Source organism: Cannabis sativa, chromosome 7 (genome assembly GCF_029168945.1).
Source record: "Cannabis sativa cultivar Pink pepper isolate KNU-18-1 chromosome 7, ASM2916894v1, whole genome shotgun sequence".
Lineage (NCBI taxonomy): Eukaryota > Viridiplantae > Streptophyta > Magnoliopsida > Rosales > Cannabaceae > Cannabis > Cannabis sativa.
In genome coordinates, this window is record NC_083607.1 from 41662937 (window position 1) to 41681564 (window position 18628).

Sequence of the window (18628 nt, forward strand, 5' to 3'; positions counted from 1 at the left end):
GGGGGAAACTGAGCTCCCTGTCCCTGATTCGACCCTACGGAGTTGCCCTGACTCCTGGTAGTCCGCCTGGCGTCCATCTAGTTAGAACCGCCTGCGAAACCAAGAGTTGGCATATCAGGTCGTATTCAAGGCGAGCTTACTAATGCCGCTTAATTTGGAAATTAAAAACGAAACATGCGCCTATTCTACTATCAGGCTACTAACATGCTTCCTAACAGGCTTTTCTTTTTCATAACTGAATAAAATAAACTACTAAAGCAATAAAGGCTTACTGAACCGTGAACCGAGCTAACTGCTGATGATGATTGTACATGTCGTGACGATCTTCGGAAGACAACCTGGCGGCTCTGATACCAAATTGTAACACCCTAACTACCTTAGGCGTATTACGTGATTTTTAAACGTACTGTGCAGCTCGTTGCTAATCAACGAGGTTTATGGAAAAACGTGATTAATTTAAAATTTTGCTTTTTGATTAAACTTGTAAAACATATTATAAAAGACTCGGGATCCCGATTATAAAAACATTTACAAAAAGTTTAACTGTTTAACTATTACATCAAAATAAAAGTCGTCTAACGACAGTTACAAAAATCTCAGCCTTGCTGTCCCGAGGATCGTACGCTCCAGGCCTAACCGCCCCGACATGTACAATCTCATGAGCTCGCTCACGGTCCATCAGCTACAGCCTTGCCTTTACCTACACATGAATATAAACTGTGAGTCGACAGACTCAGTAAGAAAAGCATAATAATACTCATACATAATACTAACTGCCGTGTCCAACACGATACTGAGTCCCGCTACTGCCATGTCCAACATGGTACTGAGCCACTACCGCCATGTCCAACATGGTGCGAGTTACGAACGTTCATAGGGACGGTACTATTGACACGTAACAACCGATCGGTCGAGCCGGTCATACTCCATTCTTGGTCATACTCCGGCTGTACCGACGTGTTACTATATCCTCCCGATCGGTCGAGCCGGTCATACTCCGCCTTTGGTCATACTCCGGCTGTCTGCAGACGGGATACGTCATTAGCACGGAACCACCAACCAAGTGTCGGCTGATCGGTCAAGCCGGTCATACTCCATTCTTGGTCATACTCCGGCTGTACCGACGTGACGGGGTTGGATGGTTCGAAGCCAACATACAACTAATGTAATCTAATAGGCTACCTACATGCACGCTAAACATGTAATCTACATATGCATACCGTTATACTAATCTTACGGATTCCGATTTCGGGTGTCTTGGCCAACCCGACGGAACCGAAGCCGAGCGGCGGATTGCGGCTCCTAAACCATAAAAATCACAACGCTATAAGTGACACGCTAAATCACTTCCCGGGGACTAAAACTAAGAACTAAAAGTTTCCCTATCGATAAAAAGCATGGCAATACCCCTAAAAACCTAAAAACGAGGAAAACTAGGGTTCGGAAAAATTCCCCAACCGTAAGCAGGTTGCCCAACCGAATTCCGGTTAGGGAATTATCGAACCCTCATCCGAATTCGGATGCACAACCGGAATTCCGGTTCCTCGCAGGCAGCCAACTAAAATTCTCATAACTCGACCAATTCAACCCCAATTGGTCCCAAACTTTCCAGACCTGTTCTAAACTATCCCTAGAACAAATCCAAGGCATCAAAACCACCCAGAAAACACATAGGCAAAATTCACCATTAAAGACCAAGCTTTGAGTTCCAAAACTCAAACTTGGTTAAATCCACTAACATGCATCCAAACCTATTTAATTCTACTCAAATAAGCATGAATAAGCTTCTGAAAACATACAAGAACACCCAGCAATTTCACAGAAACAAAATGAACCATTTCACTCAAAAATCACATATTTGCATAGGAAATTCAAAGCTTTAAACAACACCACTAGCATGCATTAAAACCTATATAATCCAACCATTTAAAACCTAATTAAGCTACTGGAAACAACAATTAAACACAGCAGCAAGAACTTCAAATTAACATGCATTTTCTCAACTTTTTCATCAAACAAACTCAAGAAAACAAGGTAGAGAAATTATATAAAGAAATACCTCAACAAGGGATTATTAGAGCTTGCAATCCAAGCTTGAATCACCACCAAAAATTCCAGCTCTTGAACCCCAAGTTTCAGCCGAAAAAGAGAGAGAGAAAAGAGAGTGTTTTCTTTGGAAAAAATTCTATTTTTAACACTTAGTCTCATTTTTGTAAAAATGAAGAATTAAACATAAATACTCACTTATCACACCTCATTTCAGCCAAGTAAACATTAAACAAATATTTATTTTTCAAATAATACACTCACATAAGACAAAACACTAATGGGGCAAAAAGACCATTTTGCCCCTCCACCATAAAATCATGAAAATCATACTAAAGGGGTATTTTTGGGAAATTCTAAATTCCCGGCCATTCCCGACATTCCCAATGTCTAAAACCCGTCCCCAAATTACTAACATACTAAGTTGTGATTTCTACTGAGCCAAACGCCGAGTTCCAAAATACCGGACACCGGAAATGCAAAATATAAAGGCTACTGATGACATAATCATGCATTTCTGAATTCCATAAATAACAGTAATAAATTATTTAAATAGCTATAAATAATTTCATAAATAAACATAAACAACTGCTAATTTCCAAATTAACTAAGCGGGCTTTACATCTTCTCTAAATGAAAGACATTTTAGAGGCAGCTCCAGCTTCTAAGATAGTCGAATTTGGGAAGTAAAAACCTTTTAGGAATTTAAGAGCTAATAAGTTTGGGTAATGAATGAACCTCCAAACTTGCTTAACCAACATTGCTTTATTGAAAACACTTAGGTCTCAAAAGCCCAAGCCACCATTATTTTTATGCCAACAAATTCTACCCCATTTACACTAGTGGATTCTCTTCTTATTTCCCTTCTCCTCCCACTAGAATCTAGCCATCATACCATGAAGATCTTTTATAGATACGAAATTTGAAGAGATTCATTTAGTAAGATGGAATAGTTTGTACCACTGCCTTGATCAAAGTTTCTTTACCTCCTTAAAAAAAGAATTATGTTTTCCAATGGAAGAGGTTTTGCCAAACTTTATCTCTGACATGTTGGAAGAGAGTCTTCTTGGTCCTTCCCATGAAATATGACAACCCAGATGTTTCTCATGGCAGGAGACTCTCAAAATTTGAAGTATGCTATCTATCTCCCTTATCAAGTCCTCGGTATTCCCATGGCTTATATAGAAAGTTGACTTAGCAAAATTAACCACTTGACTTGAAGCTTTAGCATAAATATATAGTGTCATCCAAAATGTTGTCCACCTGACGTGGCATGTCCACGTAAATCAAGATAGATTAGAAGTGGAATACAGCCTTGCCAATAGCAAGACAAAGTCTCCTTACAAGGTATGGCAAAACTATCAAGTAGCAAGGGAAAGGGGTTAAGTGAGCTGTCGAGGAGCTATACCACCATGTCTGGTCGGTCAAGGGGAGTCTATAGGCCGACCATGATGAGTTTATATGGCTGGCCAAGGTTTAAGCACAAGCTAGCCAGCCAAAAAGTTATTTTTAGACCAAGGAAGGATCCGTTTGACCAAGAAGCCTGATCTCTGGAAGGCAAAGGTGTACAAAGGCGGGCCTCCACCTTTAAAGGTTGGCTTCTACCTCCGAGGACTGGCCTCCATCTATAGAGGCTTGCCACCACTAAGGTTGGCCATCACCAAGGCGAGCCATCTCCTACTAAGGCTGGCCAACACCTACAATGGCTGGCCTCCTCTTGCCAAAGCTGGCAGGAACATGACCTCCAAGATCCCGGCAAGCACATGGCCAGCCCAACCTTAGCAGGCACATGGCCGGCCAGATCCTGGTAGGAGCATAGCCAGCCATAGGCTGACACATGTGAGCCATATTTTAATGCATAAAATTATTTTACCAATTTAATCTTAAATAAGATTTATTATTTATTTTTCAATAAATAATAATTGATTAATTCTTATTAATCTCTTATTTAATTCTAGAATAATTAAATATTATTTTCTACTAAAATAATATAGTTCTCTCTCATAATATTATTTAGCAATAATATTATATTTAACTAATATATAGTTTTCTATGAATAAAACTAAATAGTTAAATCTATTTAATTAGTAAATTTATAGCTAAATAATTATATAAAATAATAATTATTCAAAATTATTATTTTTTCCTCTAGAATTATTCTCATAGAAATTACTTTTTTTTTTTAGTTTATTCCTCAAATTAAACCTTGCCCTATACAATTTTCTATAGACATGATCCGAGGACCATAGACCTATATTTGAAGCTCCAATTAACTCTAAATTACTATTGAACTCATCAATAACTCAATTTATTAATTCTATTATTACTTGACCATAAATATAGAATTACACTCGTTGAAAATATAGACTTATATTATAGAATTCTTTCTAGCAGTACATTAATATAATTAACATAAGTAGTTCCTCCTCCAATTATTAGTTCATAATTAGAGTTGGTCAAAACTAATGTTTTACCCTTCTAACTACATCTTGAATTCTTTATGTGCCATTAATTCAATGTGAATATTAATATATAAGTCCCATAATAGATTTAGATCTAATTGTATTCACTCCCAGAATTAAACACTATAAGTGTTGACTGTAGATTTAGCCAACTGACGTAGAGTCTAACTAGGATCAAATTTCGCTTATGACTGTCATGTGTGGAATGATAATTAATATTAAGACACAATGATTTATAGAGGTTTGGCCCCTATATTCTGGTAATGGCTGTTGGAATTATTTTACCAGTATCTAGATTTACTACCAAGTATGTTTGATTAACATCCTAATATGAATTCTAAAACAATGAAAATAAACACATAAGAGTTTAAGAAAACCTTACATTGGGTGCAGCGGAATATTATGACTCCTTCCATTCAGATCTCTAGCCATTGATTCCTTTCTGTAGCAGAGCATTATCAAGATCTGAAACTGGATCTCTTTCTCTCCTTCTTTGATGCTGATTCTCCTTCTTGTTGGTTGATTTTCCACAGTCTTACATACTATGATTGAGGTACCACTTGATGTGTGTGGGAACTACTCATTCACTCAAGGGATTTCGAAATTTAGAGAAGAAAAGAGAGAGAAGGGGCGGCTTGGGTTTTCTCTGAAGGAAACAATGTGCAAAGTTATGAGTTTCCTGAAGCCAACACTTTCTATTTATAGAATGCCCTCTAAGGTTAGAATTGTGTGGCATTAAAATAATAGAAAAAATAAAATGGTAAACCTCTTGCATAGTGGGAGGCCCATATAAGGAAATTGGGCCTCACTTTGGAACTTTCCCATTTTGTTATTTTTCATTCCCATTTCCTCAAAAATGCCAATTTTCCAATTTAACCTTTTAAATGCCAATTCTAATTATTTAATAACTTAAAAATAATTATTAAATAATATTTTCATTTAATATATTTATTAATTTAGACATATAAAGTATCTTAATTAATAAATAAACCTAGAATCTCTTTTCTTTACAATTTTGCCCTTGCTTAGTGAAAATTCATAAAGTAGACATAGTCTAACTTAAGAATTAAAATTGATTAATCAAAATCAATTAACTGAGTCTTACAAGCAGTATGTTCTCAACTAGTATGAGGACCATGGGTCTATATAACCGAGCTTCCAATAAGTTGAACCGAATTTACCAAGTCAATTCCCTAACTTATTAATTCCTTATTGAATCCACTCTAAGAACTTTGAATTGCACTCTCAATAATATAGAACGCTCTATATGTTCCACGATATAGATATGTCATTAGTTATGCATTGTTATAATCCTAATTTGATCAATGATCCTCTATATATATGATTTACATTGTAAAGGGATTAAATTACCGTAACACCCTACAATGTATTTTATCCTTAAAACACTTAACCCTGTATAAATGATATTTCAGCTAAGTGAAATGAGTACTCCACCATTTATTTTTCGTTTGGTTAAGCTCGAAGGAAATCATCTTTTACTTTCTATTCGCCAGATAGAAGCTATAGATTCCATATTTATATTAGCGGTCTCACTCAATCGCACTACCGTGTTCCCAAAATGTACGTATCACCCTGACCTAAAAGTAGGCTTAACTAACAAATAAAAGAACACGAATAACACTCTTGAGATTGAACCTAATCATATCAGGATTAAGATCATTTGATCTAGGATCAACATGTGATATTGAATCGAATAGATATTACGGTAAATTCAAATATATCTAATCAAAGTTCAATATTGGTCCCTTCCGATGTATACTCCATACATCCGATACTGGTAAACTTTGCCAATGTCCTAGAAAGGACATAACACTTTTCCAAGGTGTAAGAATACCTATCACTCATTATACCATGTCAGTCTAAATCCAGTATTTTGACAAATCAGGGAATAAACTTTCGAACATATAATTAAGATTATATTCCACTGTGCTGACAACACTATAATCATTAACAAATTCATATGTTTTGGACTTAAATAGAATTCATACATTATATATATATATATAATCATGAAATAAATCATGTGAACCATGGAAAATAAAATGTTATTTCTGATCTTTATTACTAAGTAAATCTGATTATATTGAAATGGGCTTTATTTAGGGTGCAAAACCCAACAAACTCCCACTTGAACTAATATAAAACAAAATGTGCATTTCAAATAATCTCAACACCTTGATACACAAATCAACTGTAATAGTAGTAAACTCCTCGTAATAGGATCTGACAGGTTGAATTAAACACAACCTCTTCTCCACCATTACTCTTCATTAATCACAAAATCCTTGATAATGTGAAATTCCTCTCTATATGTCTACTCTCTTGGGATACTGGATTCTATACTTTTGGCAACTACTTCTTGGTTATTCAGGAAGTAACACTAGTAGTTAAGGCAAGTTGGAACGGTGCCACAAATGTATAGAACTTTCCTTAGACTGAATAAGTACCTTTCCTACAACTTTAACATTCAGTCTCTCTCTGATAGACCTAGAGACATCAGATAGGTTTTTACACTTCTCCAAAATCGCTACTCCACCCCCAGAGTAATCACCATCTTATAAGCAGACTTTCTAGCACAAAGGCAAGTCTCGAAATCTGATGTGGTGTAGCCTAAGAGTTTTTAAACACACCCTTATTGACTAACATATAGTTCCTCTTCTTAATCTTAAGATTTATTTGATTGTCCCACTCAATAGCAAGTGTCTGGTCTAAGGCATACTAAAGCATTTCTGAGACCTCTCACTGTTGATTTAAGAAATTCTTTCATGGCTTTATCTTTTCTGGAATAGTTGAGACTTTTCCTTAGATAAATAAAATCTATGTCTAGAAGTTGTGAAGCTTCTATAGATTGCCATAGGAAAGAAAATGCTTCAGCTTCTTACTAAAGTAAGTTGCTTGCATTGGAGTAAGTAATTACCAGGTATACCACAAGCCATAGGTTTAGATAAACTCAAACCTATAATACTAGGAACATGAAGTTTTGTTGAGTCCATTGAATAGACTTATTAACGAAAATTTCCTTTTATGTCCTTGTAATAGAAAACTTTAGGTTACTCCACGTGAATGGATTAAACCATAGTTCTCTTGGCTTTCTTCTTAGTTTCTTATCTTGACAATCCATTACTTGTTTAAACTCACAATGGATTTTAATCACTAGTGTCTTCCAAGTCATAAGAAGGTGAGTTCCTAGAAACCCTCCCACTACGACAAGGTACCGTGAATTATGTCTAAGAAAACTAAATGGTATTATCCTCTTCGGTTGTGTCAAGACAACAGAGGCAGTGGGATCATCATGTAAAATAAGATGATAGAACACTTTTGGAATCAAGAAAAGGAATATCTCCTTTATTTTCTACTTTATTTTCAGACTTAGTCATTCTCTTACAAAGTAGTATTTGTTTAAACAAACACTTTCTTATCTATTGACTATGGGATGTTCCACCCCTAATCACTTAGAATAGCTAACAAACATGCAAACCAGGGTGATCAGTTCTAGCTTTTCTTAAGATTTCGATTAGGTCATCCATGAATCTAGTAATGATTTACATAAAGTATACAACCATTGCATCATTTTGAAATTATATTACCATAGAAGGATTTAGGCAACGACTAGTAACTATATATCAATATGCAAATTGAATTTCTGGGGAGGTAAGTTTGGATATAATTCAAAAATCAAATTAATGATCTTTGAACTGCATATCTACTAACTTTTTCTCCACCCCTATCAGTTTGCAAGATCTTTAACCACTTACCTTAATGGTTTTCACCATTGCTAGAAATTCATGAAATTTTTCAAACATTTCAAATTTCTTTTGCTTAAGGTAAAATCTAGAGTGATCGTTTTAAGAATACAACGAAAACTCATATCCACCCCTGAATGTACATACATCTGCGAATGAGATGAACTTACTTTCAGTGGATATAGGCATATTAACTCTTTGCAAAGATTGATCTTGTCAAAACCACTATGAACAAGATACAAATGCCATAGATTTATAAAATATGTGGTTGTATCTTTTGATGACTTAAGTTTAGTTACACCAAAGAGTTCTTAAAATAGTGCAAGTGGATTCTGGTCACAAAATACTAAAACCATACAGTTTGAATCCATTGATAGAAAATGGTTATTAAATACTTGTGAAAGTGTAACTGTATGATGAGTAATTCTTTCTTGGACTACCACTACTAATTTTAACTCTATGATTGATTTGCCCATACAAATAGGAGATTTCTAAGATTGAGGATTTATATCATTTTGGGATAGAATTTTGAGAATATAATCATATGCGTCATTTAATTTCTTAAGAGAAAATATAGAATGACTTTATATGATTTATAGACCATTCATCCAATGATATGTCATTGAGCTAATTCGAAATGAATAAGTTAAGAGGAATTAGGATAATTTCGTTTTAAATAAGAATCCAACGATGCTCTGATTAGCGAGAGTCAAAGTAATCTTATTTATACAATCTTCTTGTTTCATATTGTAAAATACTAGTCTAAGGTGTCATCAATTGATGAACAGCTAGATGTTGCTGTTGGGTTTTATGCCCTAAATAAAACTCATTACAATCTGATTAGTTATCAATTTAGAAATGAATTATGATTACATGTATGTTACATGTTTATGGTTTAATACATATACTTGATATATGCACAAAATCAGTTAAATCCAGAACATATAGTTTTTCACAATTACAGTATCGTCAATACAGTGGAATGTGATTGTGATTATATGATTCAAAAGATTTGGTCCCTGTTCATCAGTGTTTTGGATTTACACTGATGTGATAATCAGCGATGAAGTATACTTACACTTGGAGTAAGTGTTATGTTCTTTCCAGAACATTGGCAAAGTATACTGGTTTCGAATGCATGGAGTATGCATTGGACTGGACCGATATTGAACATGGTTAAAGATATTGTACACTTACCGTTGTATCTTTCCAAGTCAATGTTAGAAGTTGATCTTAGATTAAGAGAATCTAAATCCTGATATGCTTAGGTTGTTAAATCAACATACTTGCTATTCTAGATTAGCTGACAACTCTATTCAATGAATGATAGCTTTGACTCTCGCCTAAACGGGACACTGATATCAGTTTGTTGAAAACCTTGGAAATTATTTAGGATTGATTTTTTTTTTTATTTTCTCTAGTCATTCCTACTTGCTGTATGCTGATAATTTCTAAATGAGATTTTGTGATAAACCATAACTGATATCTATGTATTATCTTGTAGTATCCTGAATTGAAATGTCAAATCCCATGTTGTTACTCTTAACTGAAAATAAGCTAAATGGGTCTAACTCTCCAAAGTGGAGAGAGAACATTCATATTGCTCTCATAGGTGAAAGTGCCTCGTTTGTGTTGACTGAGCCGTCCCCTGAGCAGCCAAGTGACAATGCAACCAAAGCTGTGAAAGAGAAGTTCGAGCGTTGGCATAATGCTAACAATAAAGCTCGTTACTTCATGCTTTCCAGCATGGTTGACACCTTGAAAACAAGGTTTGCAAACACTGTCACGGCTGCAGAAATCATGACGCAGTTAACTGAGCTATTCGGTATGGCATCTATTCAGTATTGTTTCGACGCGACTAAGAAATTCATCAAAGCACGGATGGAACCCCATCAGAATGTGCGTGATCACCTTCTCCAAATGGCTAGTTATTTCCAGGAGGCCCAGAATCATGGTGCTGAAATGGATCAGACTACTCAAGTGAGTCTCATCTTGAATAGCCTGACTCCAGATTTTCTGCCCTACACATCAAATTATGTCATGAATAAGAAGGAACAAGACTTTCATACTTTAGTCAGTGACCTTCAGACATATGAAAATTTGATTGGAGGTCCCAAGAAAAGAGGGAATAAACCTCAGAATTCTGGAAATGGTAATAAGACAAGTAGTCCTGAAGCACTTGTTGCTTCTACTTCCAAATCCAATCATAAGAAGAAGTGGAAAAATTCCAAGAAGTGAGCTCAAGCTGGGAATGCAGCTAGGAACAAAAATGCTGGAGCTTCTGGCAATACACAAAAAGGAAAATGTTTCTACTGCAATGAGAAAGGCCATTGGAAATCCCAATGTCCTAAGTATCTCGCAAAGAAACAAGGTATTTTCTTTATAAACTGATGTGTTTTTAGTGAATTATTATCCTTTTGGATTATTAATTCTGGACTACTAACCCTGTTTATTACTCTTCTTATAGCTAAAGCTTCTTAAACTCGGGTGTTGTCTTAACGAGTTGGATTAGAAAGTTGGATGGTGGATGGAGATTGTCTACAATAAAGAAGAAGCTCTTTCATTTGAATTAATTGTTTAGTTTTTCAAACAATTTGGATTTCAATTTTTGGGATCTTAATTCCCTGTTTGGTTCTCATAAATATTGCAAACAATTTTTTTTGGTTTAAATAAAATATCTTTTTCAATTATATTGCAATTTATGAGTTGAGCTTCAGTTCTTTATTTTATCTATTACCGATTATTATATTTATTATGTTTGAATGTGTATGTGTTTTTGATGCAAATTCAAAAGGTATCTAAACTCTTTACAGAGTTATTACTACATAAACACTAGATGTTATTTCTATGTTTATGAATAATTGTTAGTTCCAAAAACAATTATTTGAGAATTTGTTTAATAAAAAGATCTTTTGATCTAATAGGGGTGGAGAAAAGTTAAGAATAATATGCAGTTCAAACGATTTTTTATATCTAATGAACTCTGGATTATATTCAACTCCACAGACTCTCTATCACACTTAGAGATTTACAACCTTTAGGGGTGGACCATAATCTCTATAAACTTAGGGGTGGACTTTATTCTACAGTACCCTTTGTGACACATAATTTTAAACATGGAAATAATATAATAAATTAGCTATTTAAATCCTTGATCTTGATTATATGTTCCAGTTTAGATTTACTGTTGTAATAGTTATTGATACCATTAAAGTTCTTTGATAATGTTTCACATTACCTTGGTTGAGTGGGAGAATATTAAAATTCTTTACCCATCTTCGTTTGGTTGATAATTGTGATAGGAACTTAAGAACACCTCTGATAAAAACAAGTCTAACCATTCACATGGATAGAAATAACTTATCAGAATTATGAGAATAAGATAGAAGAATTCTTGCATAGTCTATTCGAAAGACTGATTCAAGATGTCTATTTCTCATAACATTTTATGGTATCTTGATTTGATTGCTTAAATCTCTAGCAAGTATTTTTCACTTCAAATACTAGACTGCTATGTTGTTGACCTAATCTTAAAGAAACTTACAGTTTCGGCTTAAGATAATAAGTCACAATGAGATATTCCCAGAAACAATAGTAAAAGGTTAAAAGTTTCTAACCAGACATCTGCTATTGAGTGGGAGCCATCTGAGATCTAATCAAATGGGGAACATTAAAAGGACAATCAAGAAAGATTTACAAAAGTGACGTATATGTTATTTAAGGAACTATGCATTAGTGATCCTGATATGCACACCGACTCATTATGAGATGGTGGTTACTCTGGGGATGGAGGAATCATTATAGAAGAGTGTTAAAACCCATCTATAATAATTTAAGCTTCATTGGAGAAGATATAACTTTGTAAATTCAAAATTACCAGAAAGTTATTTTACTGAAGAAAATTCTACACTGCTTTATCTCAATTCCAAATTTTAAAATTTGAGAGATATGTCTTCTGGTGGTTCAGATGTACTTAATGGGTAGTAAGGATTTTCAGTATCCCTTGATGAGTAAAGCATAAGTTAGGGAGGTTTCATGTGTCTCATGAACCTGGTTCCAGATATATGGGTGGATTCAAAGATACTACACTTGATCAGAGGATCAAGACAAAAGATTGATTGTAATGCACAACTTGTTTTATGTTAGTGCAAGTGGGAGTTTGTTGGGTTTTATGCCCTAAATAAAACTCATTACAATCTGATTAGTTATCAATTTAGAAGTGAATTATGATTACATGTATGTTACATGTTTATGGTTTAATACATATACTTGATATATGCACAAAATCAGTTAAATCCAGAACATATAGTTATTCACAATTACAGTATCGTCAATACAGTGGAATGTGATTGTGATTATATGATTCAAAAGATTTGGTCCCTGTTCATCAGTGTTTTGGATTTACACTGATGTGATAATCAGCGATGAAGTATACTTACACTTGGAGTAAGTGTTATGTTCTTTCCAGAACATTGGCAAAGTATACTGGTTTTGAATGCATGGAGTATGCATTGGACTGGACCGATATTGAACATGGTTAAAGATATTGTAAACTTACCGTTGTATCTTTCCAAGTCAATGTCAGAAGTTGATCTTAGATTAAGAGAATCTAAATCCTGATATGCTTAGGCTCAATCTCAGGAGTGCTATTCTTGTTCTTTGATTTATTAGTTAAAGCCTGCTTTGAGTCAGGATAATACATATATTTTGGGAACATGATAGCATAACTGAATGGGAGTGCTAAACATAAATATGGAAATCTATAGCTTCTACTGGTGTATAGAAGTAACGTGATGATTCGTTTTGAGCTTAGTTAAATAGAAGTAAATGGATGAGCTCTTGTTTCAGTGACTATATGTTAGATCACTAAAACATCATTTACAGGTAACTAAGTGTTCAAATGGGCAAAATACATTGAGGGGGTGTAAACGGTAAATTGGTCCCGTCTCGATGTAAATCATCTATATAGAGGATTTCTAAATCACATTAAGATTATAACAATGGTTAAATGAGATAGCATATTGATATCGTGAAACATATGATATGCTCTATATAAATCTGAGAGTGCAATTCCAAGTTCTAAGAGTGGATTGAATGAGGAATTAATAAGTTAGAGATTTACTTGGTAAATCGGTTCAACTTATTGGAAGCTCAGAATATAGATCCACGGTCCCCATTCTAGTTGGGACTATACTGTTTGTAAGACTCTATAATTGATTTATGATTAATCAATTATAATTCTAAAAGTTAGACTATGTCTAATTTGTGAATTCTCACAGTTTAGGGATGAAATTGTAAATAAGAGGGTTTCTAGGTTTAATTATTAATTATGAGACTTTGCATGTCTGAATTAATAATTAATTTTAAATGGCAATATTATTTAATAATCTATTTTAGTTATTAAATAATTAGTTTTGGCATTTAAATGATTAGAATTGGAAAAATGGCATTTTTGGAGAAATAGAAATAAAATTGAGGAAACTGCAAAATCCATGTGAGGCCCATTCACACCATGGCCGGCCACATCATTGCATTTTTCCCAATTATTATTTTCAATTTAATTTGTCATTTAATTGCTAATCAAAGCCTAGCCTAAATAGGAAAGCGGTGAATCACACTAAATAAGGCAGTTATTCAATTACACAGTAAAAGAGGAAACTGTTTATTTGGAAAGTTGTGATCTTCTCTTTTCCTATTTATAGCAGCCCCTCTCCTCTCTTTGTATGCATGTGTTTTATTGAGAAAACTTTGCTTTGCAAAGTGTGTCACACGAAATCAAGAGAGAAAAACAAGAGAGAAATTTCGAAATCCCTAGTGAGAGAGAAGTGCCCACACACATCATTCAGTATCTCATCATAGTTTGGAAGACTGTGAAGGATCACATCCAACTGAAGAACTTTCGGGCTCAGATCTTGATTATACTCTGCTACAGACAGGAATCAAGGGTTAGAGATCTGAGTGGAAGGAGACATTAATTCCGCTGCAATCACTGTAAGTTATTCCTAACTTTTATGTGTTTAGTTCATCGTTTTAGAAGTTCAATATTAGGTTGTTAAATCAACATACTTGCAAATAGATCTAAGATCCTGGATAAATATAATACCAACAGTTGCATATACAATATTTATCTTTCAAGATCTAACACTATTATGTTTGTGTAATGGTGAAAATCCATTAGGAATTTATCTCATTAGAAAAACAAACCAAGTTAGACCAACAATGAAGATTCGAAATTAAACTACAATTTAATAACAGAAAATAACATGGTTCAATATAAATTCATACACAATTCAGAAATTATTAATCACATAGCAAGTAGGAATGACAAGTGAAAATACTAAAACATACAATCCTAAATAATTTCCAAGGTCTTCAACAAACTGATATCAGTGTCCCGTTTAGGCGAGAGTCAAAGCTACCATCCATTGAATAGAGTTGTCAGCTCATCTAAAATGATAAACATTCTAGCAACCTTTTATTCGATTAAGATTGGAATCCGCGTTGTCCCGTTTAGGCGAGAGTCAAGGCTATTCTATCTTATGAGCTTCCACCATTATTTAATATTCTTGTAAGTCTTATACAGTCGCCACCATTAGGGTGATCAATACTATATAGAAAACTTACAAGATTACTTATCTTTCGAGATTAAACGGTGCTAACTTGCTAATGAACGTTCCTCCATTAGGGAGGATTACTCACTAAAACAATAGTTATGTAAAACCAACAATGGAGATCGATTATCCTAATAATAAAGCTCATTATTTAATGAAAGTTGTATTTTCTTCTTAAACTTATTTTAATTTATTTATTTTAAATATATATATTTAATTAATTAAAATTTCCAATTTAGAATCAAAAATTCTAAATATAAATTTTAATTTCATATTTATAAATTATACTTAGATGGATATAAAAATAACATGAATTATTTCCATCTTAGTAATAATTTCCAATAAATATTTAGAAAATTATTCAATTTAAGTTGTTTCAAAATTAATTTAAATTAATTTACAACTCAAATTTAATTTTCTATAAATATATATTGCATTTCGAAAAATGAAGTGTATAAGAATACTGTTGGGTTTTATGCCCTAAATAAAACTCATTTCAATATAATCAGATTTACTTATTAATATAGATCAGAAATAACATTTAGGGCCCGTTTGGTTGATGGTAATGGGCTAGAAAAGAATGGAATGGAATACTAATGGGCCTGATTCTTTTGTTTGGTTGAAAAATAACAATTTTGGAAAAGAATTCCATAGTAATGCTATTCTCCCAAACTAATGGAATTGCTTTCCATTTTTCATTCGGTGGAATTATAATTCCATTCCACTACTTTGGCATATCAACAAATTATCTCTCTCCTACTACAGCCATGGCCCAACCCAACAAACCCTAACCCTAGCAAGGTGAAGATTAATCTGCCGCCATTGTTGTGAGGACTGTCTTCTTCGATCATCTCTGCAAGTGCTGGGTTCCTTGATTGGTGGTAGCATTGTCAGAGGTATTTTTTTCTCTCTCTCTTTCTGGTTTGATGATTCTGAATCTGCTCTTGTTGTTTTGTGTATGAATGTGTGAATCTGTTCTGAATGTATGTGTTATTTTCATAAATCTGTATCAGATGTGGTTGATTTTATTTCTAATCTCCTTCATCTCTCTCTTTCAATTTGTTTAGTTGCTCTGTCTCCCCAAAATTGAAATTTGTTAGAGTCGGATACTGCCATTACTTCCCAAACAAAAAAGATTGATTGGATTGTCGTATTGTCTTATAATCATTCTTTAAGCAATATATAGATTAGTAAACGACGAAGATTGGAAGAAAGATGATTAAAAAATCAACACAAAGATTCAATTCGTACTTGGAAAAAAGCTTGGCTTTTGTGTCTTGAAGTGCAGGTCCACACATTTGACAGATTGTCAATCTTGTTGAAAACTTGGATTTTGTTGCTTTGTTTTGAAATTTAATGTGAAGAAGGGATAGAATAGAAAGTCATCCACCACCATAGGATTGTATCCAAATTCATTGCTCTGTAAGGGTCAAAAACAAACATCAGCCAAAACTAGCATTATCCTAGAAAGTAGTTTAGAATATTTAGCTTGATCTAGATTGTAAGAAGGAATATAATAAAAAAACAATAGCTAAAGCTGAATACTAATTATAGACATGTAGTGATGATTAGAGTTAAATTAAAGAAAATGGTTGATTTCAAATCAAAGCAAATTTATTATGCTGTTACTGCAGCTTGATTTCAAGTCCATAGTAATCTTTGTATTACATGTGCATAGTTCTCTGTAGATTCACGGAGATTAATTATTTGTTCCTGGCCTCCACTAATCACTAGCTTTTATTAATTAACTTTATGATAAAAAAATGATAACAAAGATGTTGTGTTGTGATTCATTGTACTAACTTGAGCACTTCAGTTCACCCTTCATTCTTTAAGCACACCAGTTCGAGACTCGAGTCTCAATATCCGCATAATGAATCGAATAGAATAAGGCCAGATTTTTGGGTTATGAGCTCAAGTATGTGGGAGACTCCTATAGTTTGTTCATTGGTGGTCCTGAAATTTCTACAGACTCAATATCTCTTTTCTAGTTGGGCTACTGTTATTGTATACTTGCTTTACCTTTGAAGATAGGATATTTTCAATCCAATAATATGTTCCCTAAGAATGATTAGAGAGCCTTGTGGCTTTTAAGTTTTTTTACTTACCCGGTTTATCAACCAAGACGGCCGAACTTCTTGGGTTTGTAAATTGCAAGCCACATAATGCAAGGCAAACCAAGTGTTAAATCACAACAAATAAATATAACCATATTAGGATACAATACAATCAATCATTTTCTTAACTTTTACAAGTGATAATATATAGAGGGGACTTGTATGGTGGGGATGCCAATAATCCTACACTTCAAAAAGATCGTATTTATTGTAATTCATAGTAGTATTTTTTTGTGATCTACTTTGTTATCTCTTTTCTCAATAGAGATTATAGGTGTATATATATGATCTTGGTGAAGTTCTTCAGCCTCACAATCTGTTTGAATTGCTTGTATATTTATATTTAAACTATAAACTAAGGCAGAAATAAATAACCTCTCCTAACAGAGGAGGTTAGCTTTTACGAAATTGCTAGTAACTTATGTAGTTAATAGATTCCTTCGAAACTTACATAACCTCATGTATTATAGAATTACATAGTCTGGCCATTTGAATTTTGGATTTTTTTTTATGAAATTATATTATATATATATGGATATTGCATATGCTCTGGTCTTGTGTTGAAACAATAGGCTAGCACTTGCTAAGAATAGCAAGTCTTTTTTTTTTTGAATAATAATAGCGAGTCTTTAAGCCAACTGATTTAACAGCTTTCTGATTTTGGTTGCAGTCCAAGACATAATGAATGAAAAGCATATGCAGCTCGGGAAAGAGTTAGAAAGGATCACTACACTTACTACAACTCAACGTCATAAGGTAGCTCTCATGATTATGCAAGATAATGCTCTGATTTCTTACTTTTTCAGTGTCCCAGATGATGAGAAGGATGAATGGGCGAGACTTCTGATTGATGGCTCTCTTTAGTACACAGCTCGGGAAAGAATTAGAAAAATCATGGTTATTCACTTTGGTCTAAAATAATTTGTAGGATAATATATATTGCCTTTGACATTCAGTAGTATACAAATTATAATTTTTTGGATCTGGTGTAATGTGTTATGCTCATAATTTTACAAACAATTATTTTGAGCATAAATATGGGTATTGGACATGAATACTTATACTTTTTAAAATTATGATTATATAATTTTTTTAAAATTAAAATTTTCATGTGATTATATATAGTTTTTTTTTTAAATATATGTCAATTTTTTTCAAGAAGTAATATTTTATAGTAAATTCAATAAATATAAATTTATATATATATATATATTAGATTTTTAAATAAATATTAATTTTTTTTAATGCATATCAGTTTTTTTTTAATATATATCAATTTTTTTTAAAAAAAATATATATAAGTTGAATATATTTAATTTAATTTTTTAATCATGTTTAAAAATAATGGTATTTTTGTTAAAAATTAATTTATTCCATTCCATTCTATTATATAGTCAACCAAACATAAGAATATGTATTCAATTATTGATTCCATAAATCTAACCAAACAACCTAATCCTATTCCTATTCTTATTCCATTCCATTACCATTCCTACTCTTATTCCTATTCCTATTCCATTGTTTTCATTACCTCCAACCAAACGGGCCCTTAATGTTCCATGGTTCACATGATTTATTTCATGATTATATGTACATAATGTATAAATTCATCTGAAACCCTTTTCACA

General features: G+C 33.3%; 1 long non-coding RNA gene across 1 annotated transcript; it reads left to right on the forward strand.

The window, feature by feature from the left end:
* Window positions 1-15433: 15433 nt before the first annotated feature.
* LOC115697125 (uncharacterized) lies at window positions 15434-18076 on the forward strand. The gene is made up of 2 exons (XR_004007889.2): window positions 15434-15779; window positions 17671-18076. It is a non-coding gene; the product is annotated as an uncharacterized LOC115697125 (long non-coding RNA).
* Window positions 18077-18628: the final 552 nt, after the last annotated feature.